Source organism: Pipistrellus hanaki (assembly GCF_964339955.1).
Source record: "Pipistrellus hanaki genome assembly, chromosome: 1".
Taxonomy (NCBI): domain Eukaryota; kingdom Metazoa; phylum Chordata; class Mammalia; order Chiroptera; family Vespertilionidae; genus Pipistrellus; species Pipistrellus hanaki.
Genome location: NC_140503.1, coordinates 56,650,919 through 56,675,197, shown reverse-complemented (window position 1 = coordinate 56,675,197; position 24,279 = coordinate 56,650,919).

Below are 24,279 nucleotides of genomic sequence, written 5' to 3'. Positions count from 1 at the left end.
ATAACTACCACAGAGATCCTGAGTCTTCAGATCTGGAGTTCAGTTCATTTCAGAGCTACTGAAACAGAAGAATATGGATAAAATGGAACCTGGTTAGGCCATCACAACAGACATAACAACAGTGGCGATCGTGAAGATACTTACTACGCAATTTCCAAGCACTGTTGCAAATAGCATGTTACTCACCTGACCTACACATCCGTCTTATTATTCCCATTTTAGGGAGGAGGAAACTGAGACTCAGAGCAGCAGAGGCCCTTGTGCAATGTAGAGTGGCATCATTTGATGTGATCCCACAAAAGCAGTCACGGAGGCCTGTGCTCTGAACCACTCCATTCTTCAGCTCCCTGAAGTTACAGTCAAGTCCTGGGCTTTCAACAAGGTCAGGGTGTGCCCTTCTTGTGCAGCAGCTCTGGGTTCACAGTGCTCTCTTCACGTGCGCTCACTTCCTCTTCATTCCTACCCAGCAGGCGGAGGGAGAGAGGTGAGGACCAGGTTCGGGAAGGTCAGGGCTTTGTCCAGTCGGGTGGAATTCAGTGGAACCATCAGCACCGCCTCCTTTCTTCGCTTTTCTAGCTTACTTGCTGAGAAAAACCGAAGCTTCCACAGGAAAGTGTGCTGGGTTTTCTTCCTGACATTAATCTCAACAGGTCTCTTATCTCCTTAGGCCAATTGATTGTGCAGACCTGACAGCAAATGGCACAGGAATTAACCAGAATTGAGAGATTAAACCAAACCCTGCGTATCTAGGTCAGTCACTTCCCCTGGTTTCTCAGCTGCGATTTGTGTGGCTTCCCCCTTGGCCTGCCTCTAGGATCCCTTCCCATTCAAATGCATTGTGCTGAAACCCTTGGTTTCTTTCCCTCGGGTTTCTGCCCTGGGTCTCTCATCTGGATGTTCCCTCTGCAGGCCCAGCCCCCAGATGACCTGAAGGACCTTAAATGGAGAGGCAGTTCCATCGGAAATTCATGCCCCTTTGGGGTAGCTGTAGAATTAGAGGAGAAACACCGCACTTGGGAACAAAAGCCCGGTCTTGGGAGCCTGTAAAGCCACTCCTCGGTGCCTCCAGGATAGTGGGAATGCCAACATGAAGGCTGAATAACACGGCACGTATGATTGTGTTGTTTTTTTGTTTTGTTTTTTGTGTTTTTTTGTTTTGTTTTTGTTTTGTTTTTTTGTAAATAGCAAAGCACGGTCATTTCCTAAAGCCCAATAAATTCTCTCCAAGGCCAGGCCAGTTTATCCAAAATTCAAACTCTCCAGGTTGTGGATGGGGATGTGCATTGTCTCACCACCTTACACCTGCTCAGAGAAGATCACTGAGTCGAGCTTTAAAGGTCCCAGTGCTCGGCTGTGAGAGGCCACACCAAAAGGAGAAATGAACCAGGAGACTCTCAAGCACCTTTTTTCAGGGTTAATCTGCCCTTGAACAGTTGGGGGGGGGAGGGGGAGCGGTGTGGAGGGAAGGGGTTGAAGGGGAGCTGAGAGGAGTGTCATTTTTACCTAAATATGGTAAACTGGAAGACAGGTTTATGACTAAGAGGATCCCGAGACAGGCCTGTCCCCACAAACACAAAGGCAGGACAAATTGGTCAATTTCATTCCAGTGGCACGTGGGATGCGAAGCCAGAACACAAATGATAATGGCGCTTGGAGCGCTAACTCATGACACATCAGCACGGGCAGCAATTGGAGAACACCTGTGCCCAGTGTGGATGGCGCTTTGAATGTTTATTAAGCTGCTCTGGGGCTGCTGTTTATTTCCTAACAACAAAATTGTCTCATGAAGTTTTCCACCATTGCACATGTGAGTCCGGAATGTGAATATTAATGAAATAAAATGATGCACCCTCCAACAAAACTTTATTTGTAGATTTTATTTCCTGCTTAGAGGAACATTGATGTCAGTGCTAAGGTCTTTCCTGCATTTAAAGTGCCTCTTTAAAAATCTCATTTCGAGTGCCTATTCCATTAATGTTTTGTAGTTTTTAGCGTTGTTCCTGAGTCTTGGCTGTTTGCTTCCCCATTTTCAGGAAGGGGTGGGAAGAGGGACAGATGGAAGCAGAGTTCTTGTTATAGAGAGGGCAGTGTATACATAACCAGGCAACCGGACAGGACGAAGTGGGGCAGAGTCCTACAAGGCAAATTCTTGTTATGGCAAATATCAATTCCTTATTTTTATCATTTTCTGTATTTATAACCTCACCTTATTCTAGAATGGATTTTAAGTGGCCTCAAGGAATTGTTTATTTTGGTGGTTGTCTAAATAACCTGGTGGAGGTCCCAAATCTTTGTCCAAATGACTCTAGCTTCCTGGGAGTGAGGTAAGGCATAGAGCCAGGCTCTCAAGCTAGTTCAGATGGCCAGGTCAAATGTGTTCAAGGACTCCTACAATGTGAAATTGACAATTTGGCTGGAACCATCTCAGATCTGGGGTAAAATACTCCATCACACAGAACCCCTGAGGGAAACCCAATCATTGGACTTGACAGCTCTTTTCATCAGAGCTCCTTGGGGGTTGGAATTGTGTCTCACTACACACATTCTTACAGTTCAAGACGGCAAGGAGTCTTAGTGGGGACCACACCTTCCCTCCAAGCTTTTTGCAGAAAACCAGGACAAAGGGGGCCAGAGCTAACAGCTTCATAAGGCCCAGCATCCTCACCGAGCTCCTGTAGCAGAGGAAAGCCTTGCTTCATCCTGACCCTGGAAGAAGGCCTGGAAGCTCCGAGTGCACAGCTGAGATCTAGTACCACATAGCTGCTGTAGTACGGGGCTCCACAGAGAGAAGAACATGTCCAGGCAGCCAGGTTCCTCCCTGGGCACCCTCTGAGAACAAGATGGCAGAACGTTGTCCCTACATCCCAAGCCAAACACCAGTAGTTTCAGTGGATATCAGAACCAGTCCATTTGTGCTGCACAACTTCTACAGAGAAAGAGAGTGAAAGTGCAAGGGTTGTGAAGGGACAGGAGGGGAGGAAGTCATGGCTGAGAGCATTTCTCCAACTCTCTGTGGCCATCTGCACCAGCATCCCAGTGCACTGGCCAATCGGAATGTAAAGAAGCCTTAGAAGGTGGAGGCAGCTCACAGCACAGTCCATCCCACTGGGGCCCGGACCCTTCCCCCAGCCACTAACCTTCAAGTTCCATGAGCAGAGGAGTGACTGGTCTGTGTTGTTCAGGGTTGGAACTTCAACAATAGAGTTACTGGCATTTCATAAGTGGTCAGTAGTATCTGTTGACTAAATGAGTGAAGAGAAACATAAAAGATGATGTCAGTGTACCTTCAATGGACTTACATATGGTCTGGGGAAGGAAACTCCAAGCACTGGATCACAGAAATCAAGTGATATCAAGTGATAGTTCTTTTCTATAAGACTCCCTGAGCAAAGTAGGATGCAGTAAAGTCGCTGACTGAGAGCAGTTTTTAGGTTGCAAATAAAAGGTAAATGAGTGCCCCTGCTTCCTCCCAATCCTTGAGGAGTGTTCTCAGCAAGAAGGGTATTATTTGTAGAATATTTGACTCATCCGTTCAACAAATATTTACTGAGTCCAGGACCTCTGAGCATGTAACAGTAGGCGAGATCTAAAGTCTGGCCTCCAGGACTCAGGCGCCACTTGCGTTTGTAACACCTTTCAGAGTTTACAGAGCATTTTTATTTGATCACCGGGCCACAGAACGGGGTGCTAGTAATACTGCTTTGGGCTATCCCCCAAAGAACCTTGTTGAAACTTCTTCATGGTGGGGACCCTCCTGGGGTTCTAAAACTTAACCACCCATCGTGCCTCAAAGTTCCCAAAGGGCAGCAATCATCAGCACCGTCTATTGCCAAGTTTCCTCCTTGGCTTTAATCCTTAGATCAATAAAATAGTTACTGCTATAGTCTGAAGGGTTTAAGTTTTCTGTTTATTCTTGTTGATTTGCAGTCAAGTTTTAAAGCTTACTTTTAAGTTAATGATTTTTATGGCCCATAGGATATTTTTGGTTTTATGATAGTTTTAAAGAAACATGAGACTATAATGTTATCTGATTTTCTTTTCTGGCCTGCAAATCTGCATTTGACAATGTTTGCCAAGGATGTGTTTGTGTGAGTGTGTCTGTTCTGGTGACCAGCATATCCACGAAGGTGTAACTGTTTACTACAAGAAATAGAAATCCCTTTTGTCGAAGAAAAATTTGCGAGTTTAAGGAAATGAGGGCAATTCAAGGCCTGCGGAAGGAGATGGACTTTGCCGGGGAGATGAGGGGCAGTAGGGGCAGGTGATCTGGTCTGGCTGCTGGCCTGTGGCTTTGGCAGGCCTCTTGCCTTTCCCGCACTCTGAATTTCTCATCTGCCCCATAAGAAAATTATGTCGGGGTTCTGGGCAGTGAGTGCGAGCCCTGGGTATTCAGTGGGCATCGGTGCCCACAGGCAGGGCTGCAGGGGAGGCAGCAAGCGCCTGCGGTGACCGGCTTTGTGAAGTGTGAATGGGCGCCTCTGCTGTGACAACACCCCTGAACAAGCCTCTGGCATGTCTGAGTCCAGGACCTGTGCCTCGGGTACTCACTAAAGGGGCACAAGGCTAGTCTCAAGCTCAGAGAACAAAAAAGAGCCTTTAAGAGCCAGGGTTCCATTTCGTAAGCAAGGTCAGCCCCGGAGAGGGGCTGGCGAGCACCCACCATCACACTCATCTAACCCAGCGACGAGCTCGCTCCGTGACAAACCCCCCACGTGCGCCTCTCCTCTTCCTCGGCCTCCAAGCAGGTGGTGACTGGGGATGGCTGCCCAGTTCTGCACTCTTCTCTGACATTTTACGCCTCCCCTCCTGACTCCCCCATCCCTACTGCTCAAGGGGGCTCTCAGCTTGTCTGAGTAAGAAAACCTCTAGCACAGTTTGGGAGAGTCCAGATGCAAGCTCTGTACTGATCGTCACAAAACGGGTTTCCTTCCGCTCCCTCATCATGCTGGACCAGCCTGGCCTGGAAAGCAGGTTGCAGGGGGTCCCGACTTCCGCTGGCTGCTGCTTCTGTCCCCCGGAATAAACCAGCCTTTCCTCCTGAGCTCCAAGTGCCCCCAGCGGCCTCACTCCCAGACCAGCCTCAGGTCCCATCCGCCCTCTCCACAGCGCTTCCGCCGAAGCTGCTCATTCACTCCCCTGGGTTCCCCAGCACGCTCCCCCACTTTCCTACGTCCCATGGGTCTGAATGTGTTTTGAGAAGAGGTTTCTTTCCCCCTTTTTTTTCAGTTTGTCCTCAGCCTTCTTTGGGGACATCCTAGGATTTACCGATCTCTTGGTGGCCATTAAATATATATATATATTTACGTTTCCTGGCCTGGTTTTCCAGGTCATCACCCATCTTACCCTCTAAGACAAACCAGTCCAGGGTAGCCCTAGCAGAGGGTCTTATTTTTAACGCCACTTGGGCCTCCATTTCTCTTCAGCATCTTAGGACTTCAAAACACAACCGGGGCCAATCAGTTAGGCAAAGCCACTTTACTATGGGGTGGAAGGCTCTATTCAAATCCCAGCTCTGCATTCCCTGAAAGCACAGGCTTTAGTCTGTGTCATTCTCATCTTATGCTCACCCCCACAACCCAGCCCGCCGCTATTTGTCCACCCGCCAAAACACAGCCTCTGTCCTAGTTGTGTAGGCTGTGGGGCGTGCACCGGCCTCCCTGACCGGTTTCTCTGTGTCTTATCTTTGCAGGGCGGCTGGGCTGAACTCCAAGTCACCCTGACATTTGGAGAAGGGATCCTCCCCCTGCCTTCCACAGACTTCTCTCTGATCATTCCTACCCCTACCCCCCTATCTCCTCACCCCCACCCCCACCCCCACCCCCGGCCTCCCCCAGGCCTCTTAGCCTCCTCTTCACTCTCCTAAACTCCAGATCATCTCTCCTGCAGATTCCCTTGTTATCTGGTCACTCTTGACCATCCTGCAAGCACAGCCATCTATTTGGGCTTTCAGGACCAAGCCTCTTAAAAATGCTTGCTCATTCCTAGGTCTCAGCCAGTCCCCCCTCTCCAGGCAGGCAGAGCTGTGGAAAGGGAGCAGAGGCCGGACTTCAACCCTGACTTGTGCCAGAATGGGCTGCTAAGGTTCACAACCCTAAACAGCAGCTCTGCCCAAGGCACAGACTTTGGATATTAGACGAGGAAGAGACAGTAGAGAGTGGAGTTCCCAAGAAGTGGAGGAGTGTTCCCAAAGTCATTCAACAATTAGGGGCCAACTCAGAACTAAAACCCAGGTGTCCTGGATCGCAGCCTTGGGGTCCTTGGGGTCCTATTCCACAAATGCCAGTGATAATGGGTCTCCACTGCCTGTCATTAGCATGCAAAACTCACATTTAAATGAACAGACTCAGTGGGCCTCAGTCAGATTCAAGTACACTTAGCAGCATAAGCCAGGGGGTGGGATTCCCACGCTTCCCGTTTACAGGTTACAACATCCACAGCACCAGTTCCAGGCCCCTGAGCCCCCTGGGATAACTAAAGGGGGAAGGAGGGCATTTATTGTATTGGAGGAGGGGAGAAGAAATGAGGACAGAAATGGAGTAGAGAGGACCAAGTTTTCATTTATGTTTTTGTCTTAATTTTGATGTAAATGTAAAATGCCTTCCAATTTATTTTATATTAAACCAATTAAGTGTCATCTATTTGCTCTTAGAAAAACAAATTTCTAAACTGCTATCTCTTTATGCTCTTTTCCTAAGTCAAAACATCTGTCTTTGTTTTGGGGCTTGGGAGTTTTCCCCTTGTTTTTCTTTCTTTCTTTTCTTTTTTTATAATCCTCAAGACAGCCACCCCAATGCCACAGTGTCATTAACCCCGTGGCAGCTTGGACTGCTGGCTTTTTACCACGGCTCCCGCAGCTGTCACCAGCCCATTGTCCTGCCCCGCAGAGAGGTCAGCAGAAGCTGTAACTCATGGGCTGTGGCATTAGAGGAGATACCAGGGAGCCATTGTCCAGCCTTTCAAAATAGGCAAGAAATCTAAATGCCGAGAACATTGATGTGCAAGGAACCAGGGAATAGCGAGGCTCCTTAATACCCTGCTGCTCCAGGCACCCCCCATCCAGAGGCCTGAGACAACTCAGGCATCTTGTAATCAGGAAGCAGCCTTAGCTCCTTCTAAGGTGAACCATAGTAGCACCAACTAGGTGCCTGGTGCTGTGCTGGTTGCTCTACCCACAGTGTCTCTCATGATCTCCCTTATATTTTTTCAGATGAGGAACATGAGGCTAAGAGAGAGAAAGTGATTTTTTTAGAGGTCACATCACCAACAAGAATACATTCACCTAAGGTAAACTTATTACAGATAAATTAAGATTGAGAAGGACCTACAGAGCATATTAGGAAATGAAAGAGGGAAGGAAAAAAGAAGAAATGACCCCATTATTTGGGCCAAAATTCAGGCTCCAGTCACCTAATAACTTGAACTTGATCCCATTTTGGGTCCTGGTGCTTAACCTAGCTTTAAATGAGGTATCAAGTTACCTGAAGCTAAGCAGCTACCCCTCTAAACCAGTTTGCTCACCTGTGGGCACATGGCTTCCTTTTAGGACCAAGATTTTCTCTGTCCAGTGTTGTACTAGCCTCTTAACTCCTCTCTTCCCACACCTCCGGGAAGAGAGAAAACTTCCCATTTGGGGACTATTGACTACTAGCCCGAAGGCTTCATCCCAGATGGATCTGCATCTTGCAGGCCACCAAGGGCAGACCAGTGATATCCACATTTTCAACTCCCCAGACCATCTGCTCACTTGGCAGTAACACTGTCCTCTGAGTCTGTGCTGAGGGACCACTTAAGAAATGCTTCTTCAGTAACTAAGCCCTTTCGTAAGAATTTAAGATAGATTCTTATCATTCACTGGGTCTTGTAACCCATAAAACTAAGAGTGGTTTCCAATAGAATCCTGACTCCATAAAAACAAGGAAGAATGGGGGGGGGGGGGGAGGTTTTTTTACTTCCTAGATACCAACTAAGTCACTACATAAGTCCAGTATCAGAACAGCATGATTACCTAGGATGGGCAGGTGCAGGACAAATAATGTGCTCATGCGGCCCAATATGCAAGTAACAGAGAAAAGCAAGGTACAAGACAGAAAGGGCAGTCTGGGGCCAGATGACAGAAATTTCAATGGCTGGTGGGAAACAACCAGGGAAATTTAAGTAGAGGCTAAGTGTGGCATTCCATGGTTTTGTTTTTCTGTTTTGTTTTGTTTTGTTTTGTTTTGTTTTGTTTAAGAGATGGTCAAAGATGCTATTACACTCAGTGCAGCACTAAATATCCTTATATATTTCTTCAGGCACAAGCTTAGATATAATTGTAAGGGAAATTCCAAAATATGAAATCGATGTATGAAAGGATAGGCACATTTTAAATGTTGAAAGATTTTCTGAAATTGCCCTCTTAGAGGTTGTATCAATTTACATACCTTAAAATGTACAAATGTCTGTTTCCCAAACACCCTGGCCAAACATAGGTTGTCAAAAATACATTTTGCCCTAGCCAGTTTGGCTCAGTGGATAAAGCATTAACCTGTGGACTGAAGGGTCCCAGGTTTGATTCTGGTCACGGGCATATGCCCAGGTTTCCAGGTTCAATCCCCAGTAGGGGGCGTGCAGGTGGCAGCTGGTCAATGATTCTCTCTCATTATTGATATTTCTATCTCTCTCTTCCTCTCCCTTCTTCTCTTAAACCAATAAAAATATATTTTAAAATTTTACATTTTAAGAAACTCTATATATTGGATGGAGAAATGCAGTTTTAATTTACATTTGCTTATTGTATGGGAACCTAGCATCTTTCCAACTGTCTTAGCACCATTTGCGTTTCCTTTGGTGAGTTCCAGGCATCCTCTATATCCACAGTTTCACTTTCCACAGTTTCTGTTATCCAGGATCACTGCAATCCGAAAATATTATAAGGAAAATTCCAGAAAGAAACAATTTATAAGTTTTAATGCCTCCATTTTGAATAGTGTGATGAAACCTCAAGCTGTCCCTCCCCCCCCCCCCCCCACTCTGGATGGGAATCATCCCTGTGTCCAGCGGATCCACACTGTACACGCCACCTGCCCATTCATCACTTAGTAGCTCCTCGGTTAGCAGATTGACTGTAATGGTATTGCAGTGTCTGTGTTCAAGTGACCCATATTTTACTTAATAATGGCCTAAAAGTGCAACAGTGGTGATGCTGGAATCTCAAATACGCCGAAGAAAAGCTGTAAAGTGCTTCCTTTAAGTGAAAGGGTGAAAGTTCCATGGTTTCAGGTACCTCTGGGGGTCTTGCAATGTATCCTCTGGGGATATGGGGAATTACTCTCTGCATTTGCTCCTGTCCTTTGCAAATTTTTCTGTCAGACTGTTGATCTTTTTCTTATTGATTTGTAGTAGGTTGTTGTTGTTTTTTTATTTTAACAAATTTAGCCCTTTGTTTGACATATTTGTTAACAATATTTTCCCTGTTTATGATTTGTCTTTTGATTTTATTTATGTTTCCTACCATGCAGAAATGCTTGGTTTTTAGAGCCAAACTTATCCATCTTTTATGTCTCTTAAACTTTATCATGTTTAGGACATTCTTTACCGCAAGGTCACTAAAATTTCTCCCTCATTTCCCCCTAAAAATGTGCTAGTTTAATTTTCATGTTGATAGTCCATCTGGCACTAATTTTGGTGTAAAGAGTTAGGAGAAATACAACTGTATTATTTTCCAGATGGCTACCCAATTGTTCCAACACCATTTATTGAATTGTAAATGTTTCCCCACTGATTAAGATATGCAACCTTTATCAATACTAACTTCTCATTTAAGTATTGGGACCAATTTCTGGATCTATTCTTGTCTATTGTTCGGCTTGTTTATTCATGTACAGATGTTAACCTATATTAATTGCTATCCTATATAATAAAAGGCTAATATGCAAATCGACCAAATGGCAGAAAGACTGATAGCTGTAATGTTCAACACAGGAACTGCCTCCTGGTGGTCAGTGCACTCCCACAGGAGGAGGGCTGCTCAGCAGGAAGCTGGGGTCTCCACGGCAGCACTAAGGATGTCCGACTGATGTCTTGGCCCACTCCCCATGGGGATTGGGTCAAGCCACCAGTTGGACATCCCCTGAGGGCTCCCAGGCTGCAATAGAGCACAGGCTGGGTTGAGAGACCTCCCCATGCAAGTGCATGATTTTTGTGCACCTGACTTCTCATCACTTTATAATGATATTAATATCTTTTAGGACTGGTTCTCCCTCTTCATTCCTCCTTTTCAGGATTTTCCTGGAATATTCTGGCATATTTATTTTTTCATAAGAACTCTCAAATCAGCTTGCCTAGTTACCAAAAAAATATGAAAAAGCCCTGTTGGTATTTTTATTTTATATTTATAGATTAATTTGGGGAGAATTGCAGCTTTGTAATAATTTGTGCTCCTGGCCTCTCCATTTACAAAGTCTTTTTGAGTGTGTTCTTCATTAACATTTGAAAGTCTAACTCACATAGGTCTCAGTGTGCATGCCGCACTGTATGAAGATTATTGATCAGACAGTTAGGAGAGGAACAAAGCTAAATGTGGGATGTCAGTTAAGAGGGCACTGGGGGAAGAAGTGATGAGTGATTGAGCTATATGAAGGCAGAATATTATACCTACTGGCAACTGGAAGCAAGGGAGAAAAAGGAACCAAAGCCTTCTCTAGATTTTGAGAGTAAGGGATAGGGCATTTGGGGTGTGTATTATAAGAAAAGGGAAAGAAAAAGAAGAATGAAATTATGAGCAGAAAGATTGGGAAGTATTGACCTTAGATACCATCAAGATGTCCAGGTGGAAATGTCCCTCAGGCTAATAGAAATAATTGTCTGGAGATACAGACACAGGCTTGGAAGGCAAACCCATATAGTGTGAGTGAAAACTCTTCCAGAGAGGGAAGTTAGCTAGGAGGAGGGCAAGGGCAAAACCTTGGGCACAATCTTGTTTGAGGAAAAGAAAAGGCAGCAAAGGGAACCAGGAAGTAAGCAGCCAGAGCAGTGGAAGAAACAGTCCAGTAGAGACTCTGGAGGACAAGGGTAGGAAGAAAAGACAAAGAGCTGAATGGAACACTACTGTATTTCCCACTCACAAGAGCCCTCACAAGTTTGCATGAATGATTTCTGAGGTTCAAGTCTCCACCTTATTATGTAGGCTGGAGGCAAATCAGTTAAGTTTTCTGAACTCCTGTCTTCTCATCTGTAAAATGAGGTAATAATGGCACCCATGCCATAGGCCATTGTAATGATTAAAAGAGATCCTCTGCAAAGAGAGCAGAAACTCAGTCACACTCCTTTCTCTTTCCTCTCTGTATCTGCAGAGGCTCATGACTGTAAGCGGCATTCCCAGGCACTCAGGATTAGGGGGCAACAGAACTTCAGGTTGTACTACACTGGAGTGACCTTGTTCCACAGGAGTGTATGCTCAACCATGGGAAGTGACACCACGGAGGGTGAGAGTTTGGCATTTAGGACATAGTATGTGAGCCAGGAGGGAAACAATGGCTACAAACAATGGCCAGAAAAGCCAGATTCTAAGAGGTTAAGAAGCCCCAGTTCTTCTCTCCTCTGGTTTCTGTTTGTGTTATCCTATCAGCCTACTATCTCATGCACTCTCCCAAAGTCTCTTTATATGTATACATGTGTCCATGGATCAAAATAGAATACATCGTGCACTACTTTTCTGTGTCTGACTTACTAACAAAGGTGCTGGAGCTCTTTCCATGTCTATTTGCTGAGAGCATTTTGGTTCTTTTATACAGCTGCCTTCAGTGTATGAATATATTATAAATCAGTCCGCTCTCACTGATGAATGTTTTGGTTGTTCCCAATCTCCTGCTTTCATAAAATAATGTTGGAATGGTTAGCCATGTACACATGTTATTTCACAGAGCAGTTCTATCTAGGATAAATTCCCCAAAGTGTAGTTACCATAGGACAAAATGTTAATCAGGCCTACAAAGAGAATCAACTCCTGTAAATACAGAAACTGAGGCTATAATTCTTCTGTGAGGTGTCCAGTTTAGCACAGGGACAGATAACGGAAAATCCCTGTAGGCAAGGTATTTCTAACTTTCTCTCTTTGTAAAAACAGAAAACAAACCCAAACACCCATGACAAATGTGCTTTTTAGTCCCCGTGCAAAATGCTTCACTCCAGATGTTATAGAAATCATTGGGTTTGATGTACTCTGGTATAATTTTTATCCACAATGCTGTCCAAAGTCTTTTGAATAATAATAGGGAGGTAGCTGAGTTTTGCAGGAATTAATATGCAGAAACCTGAGTTGGAGTTTGTTAGAGTGACAACTATAGAGCCTTTTTATGATCTGCACAACTTTAACAACCATATATTCCTACAGTGAGTTATTGGGTTCGTGGTTGGCAGGCATGCAAGTTTAGATTGTTTTCCTCCTCTTTCCTGGCAGTTACCAGCACACTGACCCCAGAAACGACCATGGAACTCTAACTTGATAACAAGGAGCCTCTTTGCACGAGGTTTCAAGTGCTAAGCCAGCCAGCCTGTCCACGGCAGCTGGGATGGAGACTTGGCTCTTCAACTACTTGGAATTGAAGAGCCAGGAGAGACCAAAGAGCCAAGAGGTGGCCTGTTCTCCCTATTCCTCATATTCATCATTTCCTTTGAGAAGATTCTGACAGTAAGAGAGCTGAATTTTTCCAGAGGAACGCTATCCCAGGTCGTGTCCTCATAAATCAGAATGGGCTGCCTTCCCACAATCTCCTCCAAGGACACATCCTGCAGACCGAGCAGAAGGCCTGCTCAGTCACCCCAACAGAGGTTGCATCCAAGAAGAGAAAGAGCCATGCAGGCAGAAGTATAAAAACATTCGTGTCTCGTGCTTTGCAGCATTTTCTTATCAATTAAATAATGATGATCACAAAGAAGTACAAATCCCGGGCCTCAAAGAGGAAAAGGCAGAGACCAACCAACCAAGCTGGATGCGGCTCCAAAGCTGGTGGCACCTGGTAACGATTCAGAGGCCGTGCAGGGTTAAAGAAAGCAGCTCAAGAAACTCCCGCAACCTGGAGGAAGGGCATCCGAAGCCAAAGTGCAGCTGCTCTCTTTGCTGTTTAAATCATTATATATTAGCTGCAGATTCGGTGTGCTGGCCAACACTCAAAAGTGACATACGGCCAATAAAAGGTTCGATAGAGTTTTCCATCTGCTGCTCAACTTTACGAAGGCTTCCACGTGGAAGGCTCAGTGTCAGAGAGAGCCGTGCTTCAGAATCCTTTCATGGGCTGTGTGCAGACCATTAAATGGGCACAGTTCTATGCCAGCGTATGCCACCAACCCAACAGAACATTTGATGGGTTGATGTGCATGTTTTCTGGACTCTGTCCCACACTCAGACCCAACCACCTTCCAGGATCAATAGAAGGAGAAGTGCCCCTATGGGCAAGCCCTCTGGAATGTTGCAGGTGGGGTTGGCAGAGGCTCTCCCAGTGGGCTTCCGAGGCAGCACCTGATCCTGTGCAGAAAGCCTGTGAGAGACAGCGATAGTCTGGCTGCTCATTAAAACTCACGCCAAAGGCAAAGGTGTTGGCCGGTGCCAGTGGCTCCGTTTTTGGAAACCGTATCCATTGGTATTGAAATGCAAAGAGAAGAAGTTTATTTTCCTGGCTCTGGATTGTTTGTCTCACCCACCTTGGAACTGGAATTGCCTGCAAATGAGCAAATCCAGGCAAGCTGGTCCAGTCTGTGCTCAGTCTTCACCCCGGCCAGCCTGTGTGCTCCTTATCAATGCCGTGCCGCTGCCTCTGCCCACAGCGTTCAAGGACACCTCGGTGGTTCTCCTGCTCCTGCACTTTTATAGCCTCCCTACAACAGGGACACATTCTTAGCTCAAATCTGGGAATGGCAAGTATGTAGATACTCCAAATCATCTCATCCTTTTCTAATCATTTGTTCTTTGTGTTGTTGTTGTTTAAAGTATTACAAATAGTAGTACATATGTCTCCTTTTTTCCCCCTCAATTGACTTTCCCCCAGCCTCCTCTAATCCCTGCCACATGCCCTCACCTCTCTCCCAGTGTCTTGCGTCCATTGGTTATGCTTATATGCATGCATACAAGTCCTTCGGTTGATCTCTTACTCCCCCTCACACAACCCTCCCCAGCCTTCCCACTGTCGTTTTGTTTGAGGCTTCTCTGCCTCTGTATCTACTTTTGTTCATCAGATTATAATGTTCTTTATTATCCATAAATGAGTGAGATCATGTGGTACTTATCTTTCACTGACTGGTTTATTTCACTTAGCATAATGCTCTCCAGTTCCATCCATGCTGTTGCAAATGCTAAGAATTCCTTCTTTTTTATAGCAGCTTAGTATTCCGTTGTATAGATGTACCACAGTTTTCTAATCCACTCATCTGCTGATGGGCACTTAGGCTGTTTTCAAATCTTAGCTATTGTACATTGTGCTGCTATTAACATAGGGGTGCATATATTCTTTCTGATTGGTATTTCTGTTTTCTTGGGAAATATTCCTAGAAGTGGGATAAATGGGTCAAATAACTGGGAGTTCCATTTTTAGTTTTTTGAGGAAACTCCATACTGTTCTCCACAGTGACTGCACCAGTCTGCATTCCCACCAGCAGTGCACGGGGGTTCCTTTTTCTCCGCATCCTCACCAGCACTTTGTTAATTTGTTGATGATAGCCATTCTGACAGGTGTGAGGTGATACCGCATTGCTGTTTTGATTCTAATCATTTGTTCTTAACAGTGGAATGGGAGGATGCTATGTACAGTGATGTTTAAGTAAAATAATAATAATTGTCCCCAAAGATGATTTCATGGGAACCCAGAGGGACACTAGCAGGAGAAATGCGATGCGTCTCTATGTCTGCTTGCATTTTGCATGGTGCTGTCGTTTCACCTGCCTGCTCTGCACCTGTCAGGAATGTACTGCCAGAGGCCCGGTGGGACTGGGACTGGCCTCCAAGAAAGCCCTGTCACAAGTCCTGTTGTTTTATTTGTTTGTTTCTTTGTTTGTTGTTAATCCTCACCTGAGGATATTTTGTATTGATTTTTAGAGAAAGTGGAAGGGAGGGGGACACACACACACACACACACAGAGAGAGAGAGAGAGAGAGAGAGAGAGAGAGAGAGAGAGAGAGATTAATGTGAGAGACACTCATCAACTGGTTACCTCCCGAATTCACCCCGACCTGGAGCTGGGGATGGAGCCTGCAATCAAGGTGCTTTCCCTTGACCGGGAATCAAACCCATGACCCTTTGGTTTGTGGGCCAGTTCTCTAACCACTCAGGAACTGGCTAGGGCACACACTCCTGTTTTGACTCTGGGTGCAGAGAGATGGTGGTATGGCAGGAGAGAGAGACAGAGGAGGAAGAGAGACGTGTTGAAATACTACATTGGGTCTGGTGTAAAAAAGAAGGAAAAGTCCCTAAGTCTGTGAGGAGGTGACATAACAAATTATAACAAGGAGTCATTTGCACAGAAATGGGCTCCCGGGTCTGACGGACAGCAAGGATTTAGAAAGATGGATTCCTCCTGGATTCAGCAAGAAGCTGAGGCAGGGATGCCAGTGGCGCTTGGGGTTTGGCAGACAGAAACTTTCTCAGCGTGCTGACTCAGCAGAAACTCGGGCCTCAGGAGCCGGCGCCTCTGGAGACTATAATTTCTTTTAACCCATGTGTATTTGAGGGAAAACTTAATCTCTCTGCCTCTGACTCATTTACACTTAACTCATCAAAAAGTTGTTTTGTTTTGTGCTATTTGATGGCCAGTAAGTTAGAGTCTAATTTAGAAATAGCCTGTGGTCCTGGAAAAGGCCCTAAAGCCAGACATGAGACTGCGACTGACCAGCTCCTGCTTTGATTGCAAACTGTGGGAGGTTATTGCTCTGAGTCACCCTGCAGGGAAAGGGGTCTCTGCATATTAACTCCCCAGATCCCGTGCTCCCACCACCCAATGCAGACACACCCACACACACACACAGGCACACACACTCTCACATACTCAAATGAGAAACGGAGTCTGATAAAAAAACTCCATGGAACAGGCTCCCTGGAAGGCCCTGTACCCTAACATTAATCTGGGTCACGACACACCTGCAAATAGCTATGGTTAAAATGCACCTCCCTGAACAGTTAACATACAGCACAGGCTCCGGATACAGATTGGCTTGGGCTCAAGTTCCACCTCTGCCCTTTCTTATTATATTGCCGAAGGCAGCTTATTTCATTGTTCTGAGCTTCAGCTTTTTCATTTGTAAAATGTGGGCGGTGATCACAGTGCCTGGTTCACAATGGCGAGGTATCGGTGCATGGATCCACAGGCGGTGCCGCACAGTCTCTGCACAAAGTAAATGTGCTCGGGGCCTACTTAGAATCGGTGAACTGGAATCCTCTTGCCAGGTGTAGAACCCATCAGACATCTGTCCGCCCACCTCAGGTCCTCTGGGCTCCCTGACTTCCGCCCAAGCTGTCACTGCAGGTGGAGCACCTACTCAGGTAGAGCACATGGTGGCACCTCCTCCGGGGCCTCTCTGTTGTCTTCAGTTGGGTTCTCCAGAAACAGATGTTGAGATAGGAATGTAAAGATGATTTCAGAAGCACTGATAAGGGAGTGGGGGAGTGAGGTGGGGAGGAGAGGAAAGCCAGGCAGCATGTGTGTTACAGAGAGGGTGTTGCAGTGGAGAGCAGGGTTCCAAGTCCACCAGAAGCCTCTGGGACCGTGGTCGGCAAACTGCGGCTCTTTGGCCCCTTGAGTGTGGCTCTTCCACAAAATACCACGACATGGGTGAATCTATTTTGAAGAAGTGGCGTTAGAAGAAGTTTAAGTTTAAAAAATTTGGCTCAAAAGAAATTTCAGTCATTGTACTGTTGGTATTTGGCTCTGTCGACTAAAGAGTTGGCTGACCACTGGTCTGGGAGAACGCACAGCACAGGCTTCATGGTTGGCTCACACAATGGAGTGAGTGACACTGCAGTGCTTAGCCACCAACTCTCCAATCCTGGTATAATACATGGGGCAGGCATGCGCCTGCCTCAGACTGAGCCTCACCAGAGAGCTGCAGGTGGTGTTCACATGGAAAGCCAATCTGTGTGAGGAAATATTAGCAAGTGTGCCAAGGGGCACCCACCTAATGCTGACCAAGTAGCTACCCTGTGCCTAGGAGCCCTGGAACTGCTTGGAGCCGCACTCAGGGCCAGTGCCTGTAGTTAGGAAGCACGGGGCATAAGAGCCCATGAATGAAACTTTCAGGGGCTGGTAGGGAAGATGGGAGCTGGTAGATAAATTCTCCCCCACTTCTCTCCTCAGGGTCAGCTCTCCCGGACCCAGTTCATACAACTTCTTAGAAAATGCTGTCCTGAGATGAAGTGATCCTTCTCACTTGGAGGAGGCCCGCTCTACAGCTGGCTCTCACCCGCCTCCCCTCTGCCTCACTGCCCTCCTCCCTCACTCTTGCTCCCAGAATGAAGTTGTTCTAGGAAGCCTGCCTTCCAGGGAAGCTACTGTAGGTTAGGATGACAGGATTCATTTTTAATAGATGTGAGAGACATCGATTGTTGCCTCCGATACATGCAACCTAGGTATGTACCCTGACCGGAAATGAAACCCACAATCCTTTTTGATGTACAAGATAACATTACAACTAACTGGGCCACCTAGTTAGGGCAGAATTAATTTCTTACTAGTTCCCACCTCCAGCACTGTACCAGCCACACAGAGTCATCGGTGTCATTTAGAGTGCTGGAGGCACAGTGTGAAAGAGCAAGTCCATCTGATGTATTTAAGAGGTAAGTTATCTTGGAGAAAAGACTAGATCCTAGTATTTGGGTGTCCCTTGGAAGGGAAATAGCACTTGGGGGGGGGGGGGTGGCCCAATAATGCAAATTAGAGAAAGTAGAATTCATGGAGGAATGGGGGTTGCATTTAGTGGGTACCTGGAATAGAGCCAGGAGCAAGGACCTCTGCAGATTGTTCTATGTCCACCATCCCCACACCACCCCGGCCACTAACCCATAAAAAACAAGGATTACATGATGACAATGGTCCTTAACAAAAGTATAATAAAGAAGCAGATACTACAGTTAATTTCAAGTGCTTAATGACTAATTTCAGTTTTCGATATTTTAAACATAATTAGAAAGAGAAATCCAGTCTCTTCTTCTATCTGGTGAAAGAAACAGCTCCTTAACTGCCCAATGTGTGGCACTGGGGCGTGGCTCTCGCCGCCCAGCCCACCCCTACTGGCTGCTCCCTCCAGGCTGGGCTCCCCTGCTGCTCCAATACCGGGAAATGCTCTCTGCAAAATGAATAATGCAGTGCTCTGTTTCTCTGAGGACCCTTGTCATCCTTTTACTTGTCAAAGTGCAAATGGATATTCCGTGAGGACTGCAGCCTCTATGCCCACCGTGGGTGAGCAGAGGTGATTTCGGAACCTGCCCACAGTTCCGTGCAGGGAGATACCTGGAAGCTACAGAAGAGGAAACTGGCTTTTCTTGAGCACCTATGCACCCAGTTCTGAGGAGGGCGTCTCCATAGAGTAACTCGGGAGTGAGCAAAGTTTCTCTGTAAGGCTCAGATAGTAAGTAGGCTTTGTGGTTCATGCAACCTCTGTAGTAATCACTCTACTCTGCCCTGTGGCACCAAAGTAATCAAAAATAACAAATACACAAAAGGGCACAGCTTTTATCCCATACAACTTTTTTTCCCCCCAACCAAAACAGGGCCAGGCCTGCAGGTGTAGTTTGCTGAGCCCTGGGCTAGTTCACTTCACCTTCACAAGCACTATCCTCCTTGCAAGGTTTCTCTTGAGAGAAATTACTCTACAAATCCCAAGATCTTAGCATGATTTAATTTATCATCTACTCATCTGGAGATAAGAAGTGGGAGAGGAGAAACAGAATAGAGGTTCGAGTATCGGGAGATGAAAAAAAAGAAGCCAGAGGTAGAAGAAAAGATGAGGTGACAAATAGTAAGGTGTAGGGTGAGGTGGGATAAATCTGGAGAGGGACAGAGAGGAGATAAACACTTTAAGGACAAGTTGTTACAGTGTCACATCATCCCAACTTGATGGGACAACCACAGGCAGGACCTCACCATGGTTAAAAGTGCAGTCTGGAAGTCAACTATTCTGACATAACAGGCTCTGCTTCTAATGGTTACTGGTGTCTTGGCTGAGTTATTAATCCTGTACAACAGATTTTTCATCTGTCAAGTGGGAGTGCAGGAGATTGAAGTGAGGATTAAATTAGATAATTCATGGGCCAAAACCGGTTTGGCTCAGTGGATAGAGCATCGTCCTGTGGACTTAAAGGTCCTGGGTTCAATTCCAGTCAAGGGCATGTACCTTGGTTGTGGGCACATCACCAATAGGGGTGTGCAAGAGGCAGCTGATTGATGATTCTCTCTCATCTATGTTTCTAACTCTCTATCCTTCTCTCTTCCTCTCTGTAAAAAATCAATAAAATATATATATATTTTTTAAATTAGATAATTCATGGAAAGTGCTTGACAGAGTGCCTGGTGTGATGTCAACATTCAATGAAGTCCAGCCGTTATCATCATTGCTACCAAGAAGGTAAAGACAATGAGAATGAAAATGCCAGCAAGTTCACAGATGCTCTTAGTGTCAATTCCTTAGCTCTCCTGCCCCTCATGACCCTCACCAGAGAGTTAACTGGATTGTTTGAACTAAAAATAATCATAAACAGTGACACACTCTCAGACGTAAGATCCACTGTGAGCTGGGGATCTATCCATCCTTGCCCCTGAGAAGTCTTAAATGTGTTCTGCCTTAGCAGCTGGTCACTAATGGCACAGGGACTGCTTCTATGGTGCAACCTAAATGCCGAGGCTTGTTTTTCTGGTCATTATTTCAAGCAAGCTTTCTAGAGGGCCTGCTAAAGCTGGAGTAGAAATGAAATGAAGAAGAGTAAAAATTAGATAAAATAATGTTTTAATTCTATTTGTATGAAGCCTGGTGAGACGCTTGAACCTAAGGGGTCAACAAGAGCATTTAAGATGAGGGATCCAGTTTCTAAGTGAAAATGTAGCCACTACCAGAAAAGCAAAACAACCAAAAAAAAAAAAAAAAAAATGAGAATTTGAAATTGAATATTTCCTCGGCTGGAAATGCTCATGTATGGTGGACTCCCGCTGGCCTCATCATTCTTACAGCCTTAGGGGATCCAGGCATGGTCTGCCTTCTCTGGGAAGCTGGAACTCATAGCTCCAGGCTCTCCTGGTTTCTGGTTCCTCTCACTGCCCACAGGACAAATAGCAGGGCTCTCAGTCTTGGGTGAACATTAGAATAACCTAGGAAGCTTTTTTAAAACACTACTGCCTGGCCCTAATTGGTTTGGCTTAGTGGATAGAATATCGGTCTGTGGATTAAATGGTCCTGGGTTTGATTCCAGTCAAGGGCAGGCTCCTCCCCGACCTGGGCCCTGGTCAGGGCTCCTGCAGGAGGCAACCAATCGATGTGTTTCTCTCACATCGATGTTTCTCTCTGTCTTTCCCTCTCTCTTTCACTCTCCCTTAAAAAATTAATGGAAAAATATCCTTGGGTGAGGATTAACAAAAATTTAAATGAAAATAACTTTTTAAAACAAAACAAAACACTACTGCCCTGTATACTGGTACAGGGCTCAGTGGTTGAGCATCCACCTAGGAACCAGGCAGTCACAGTTCCATTTCCAGTCAAGGCACATGCTCAGGTTGGGGGCTCGATCCCCAGTACGGGGCGTACTGGAGGCAGCCAATCAACAATTATCTCTCATCATTGATGTTTCTATCTTCCTCTCCCTTCTTCTCTGAAATCAATAAAAGTACATTTTAAACAAAAAGCAAAGCACCACTGCCCAAGCCCTCCTCCAAGAAATCTAATTTAGTTAGGTAGAATGAACATCAGACTAGCTTTAAACTTTTTATTGAAATAAAATGTTACCTACAGAAAGTGCAAATAAGTGTTCACCTCGATAAATTGTCACAGTGGAACATGCCTTTGTAAGCAGCATACAGATAAAGGCACAGAACATTACCAACTCCCCAGGGTCCCCTTACGTACCCTTCCAGACACCATTCCTCCCAGTGCGAACACGTCCCTGACTTCTAATAGCAGAGGGAAAATTTTGTCTGTTTTTGTATTTGACACAAATGGAATCATACAGTATGACTTTTCTATATTTAAATAAGCTTTTAAATTTTAGAACAGATTAGATTTATAGGGGGAAAAAAAGTGTGAATATTACAAAGACCCTGCATATGCTGCACCAAGTTGCCTCTATTGTTAACGTCTTACATTATGCTGGGACATTTAAGGATGATGCCTTTTTATCTGGTTTCTTTCCCTCAGCATTATACTAAAGAGATTTATCAACATTGTTGCATGTAGCTGTCAATCTCTCATGCTCATTGCTAAATGCTACCGCTCCATTATGAGTCATCCAAAGGTATTTACCCACACAACTGCTGATGTGCATTTGGGTAATTTCCAGTGTGGAGCGTCTGTAAGTAGTGCTGCGATGAAACACTCTAGTAGCTTCTGTATTTTTTTAAAAGCTCTCTAAGGATTCTAATGGATAGCCAGAACTGATATGATCTGAACTGATCAATTCATCCTCCTGGGTCGTGGTCCTGTTCTTTCTCCTCCAAGGCAGGGTGGGTGGGGGTAGTTGGAGCAGGACGAGTTGTTCTCTTGCTCCTCAAAGTGCAGAGTGGGAGTGGGAGACAGTGCAGAGTGGGAGACAAAAGAGGTCTTCAGTAAATGCCTCTTTATTGATTAATCAATTGATTATGCTTTCATATTTCACAACACCCTTTGTTCCGGGTTTGGAACTATTCCTGAACGGCAGCAGTAGCTCTCCTGCTGATGGATTTAGCTGTGAGCACCCCCCATTACTTCATCTGGCCTCATAGAGGTCTGCTCACACGCTGGACTCTGAACATGACTCTTTGGGACACACATAAAGGAGTAAATCTTGAGCACGAATTTAATATAAATCAGGATGTGCCATGAGCCGGGTCATCCGGGTGGTGATATAGTAGTCATTTGTCATTCTTTCTTTAGAAATTCTTTCTTAACTTTCCTCATGTTTCTAAAAGGCACTTTGGTTTTTCTTATTACTTTATTTTTGCAGCAGTTTTTCATCTATAAGGAAAGTAACCCCTATTTCCTTATCATATATGTTGCACTTGTTTTGGTGTGTAGCTTGCCATTGGCTCTTGGTCCTTGTGTACCCTGGAAGCCCCGCCCCTAAGCCTTTCTTACCCTTCCCTGGTCCTCCCTAGCGCCCACACAGAGTTCTGCAATGTGCCTGGCATCGTGTACATTGCATCCCCTTCCCAGTGGGACATCAGACCCTGATTTTCACTGGAAAATAAGGCCATGTTACTCCTGAAGCTATGTATTGGCTTCCTTCCTAGTGCTACTGAAACAAATTATCATAAACTAAGTGGCTTAAAAAGACAGAAATTTACTGTTTTGCAATTCAGGGAGCCCAAAATCCAAAATCAAGGTGTTGACAGGATTGATTCCTCCTGGAGGTCCTGTGCGAGACACAATTCCATGCTTCTCTCTGGCCTTTGGACTTTGCCAGCAATCCGTAGCATTTCTTGTCTTGTAGGCAACATCACTTTGGTCTCTGCCTGCATCTTCACATCTGCCTTCATATCATCTTCCTCCCTGTGTGTCTAGGTCTCTGTGATGGTTAATACTATGTGTCATTTTGGCTGGGCAACACACTTATTTTGAATGGTTCTATTAGGGTGTTTTGGAGTAAGAGCAACTTTTACATCAGTGAGTTTTGAATAAAGCAGATTACCCTCCCAAGTAAGGTTTGGCCTCATTTAATCAGTTGAAGATCTAAATAAAAAAAAAATAAAAAATAAATAAATGACCTCTCCCCTCAACTGATTGACCTTTTCCAGCAAGAAAGAATTCTGACAGTCGATGGTCTTGAACTATAAGTCGGCTCTTCCCTGCCTGGTCTGCAACCTGGTGGCCCACTCTGCAGATTTTATACTTGCCTATATCCCTAATACAAGGAGAGAGAGAGAGAGAGAGAGAGAGAGAGAGAGAGAGAGAGAGAGAGAGAGAGAGAGAGAGAGAGAGAGAGAGATTGTGGTGCAAATAAATTGAAATTAAGTTCAGAAATTTAACCTTATATGATCCTGGAGTTGGCATGCACTGTTCTCTAGGACCCCAGGGCAATAGGTCTGTTAAGGGCATATGCAGTCTTAAAGGAAACTCATTTGTGTTTTAGTGAAAAGGTAAAACATGCACACACTATGAAGTGCAAAAATAATTAATCACATATACTGAAACGTATAGGTTCCTCCAGCCCCAGCCACAGTCACAGCAACTACTGCTTTCCTTTTCTTCTGTCATGTGACAGCTTGGTGCAGATAACTTCATATGAGAATATTTTGACCTGACTGGAAAACAAGGAATTAAACTTTCCCTTTTAAAGAAGTTATCAAATCATACTCATGCACAGCACAACATTGCACTCCTCACCTTCTCCCTTATAACCAGGTTTTCTTAGATCTAAATGCTCCCCCTCTCCGGTATTGGAAATAGCGTCGAGAATTGGCTGTGAACCTGTAAATGACAAGTGAACATAGAATATAGGTTCAATATCAGTCTTACTACAGGAAGCGGAAGAATTATACAAATACGTGTCTGAGAAGCAAAGGCATATTTAGGGATGCACACTCATGTTTCCTGATTGGAGAATCAATATTACAGTCCTGTAACTCGAGACACACAGCCAGTGATCTTCAATAGGAGAGTTTATTGGTATTTATTTTTCAGAATCTAAACCAGCAAAATACAACATGCTGCAAATGTGTTTCATTTGCTGTTGTCAGTCAACTCTAGGCAAGTTATTAAACGTGTTACTCTTTTATAGGCTATCAATACTTTTTCCATCAAAAAGCTATTTCAATTCATTATTGATGCTTTTTAAAAATGCCAGTTTAGCCACTGCCCTATTGATGGCAGAAGATAGAGAAAACATCTGAGGAAATGAGAGACATGAATTCTGTGAGTACAACCATTGTTTTTGTCTTAATGCAGTTCATTAAATTATCTCTGGTAATGTAAGTAAACTCAGCAATATCTCCATTACCTACCAGAATACTGGGAGCAGAAATTCCCTATACACTCCCTGCTTTGCTCTCTGAAAGCAGTTAGTGCGACTTAAGCCCCAGCCAGTGTGGCTCTCAGTTGGTTAGAATATAATCCTGTACACCAAAAAGTCATGGGTTCAATTC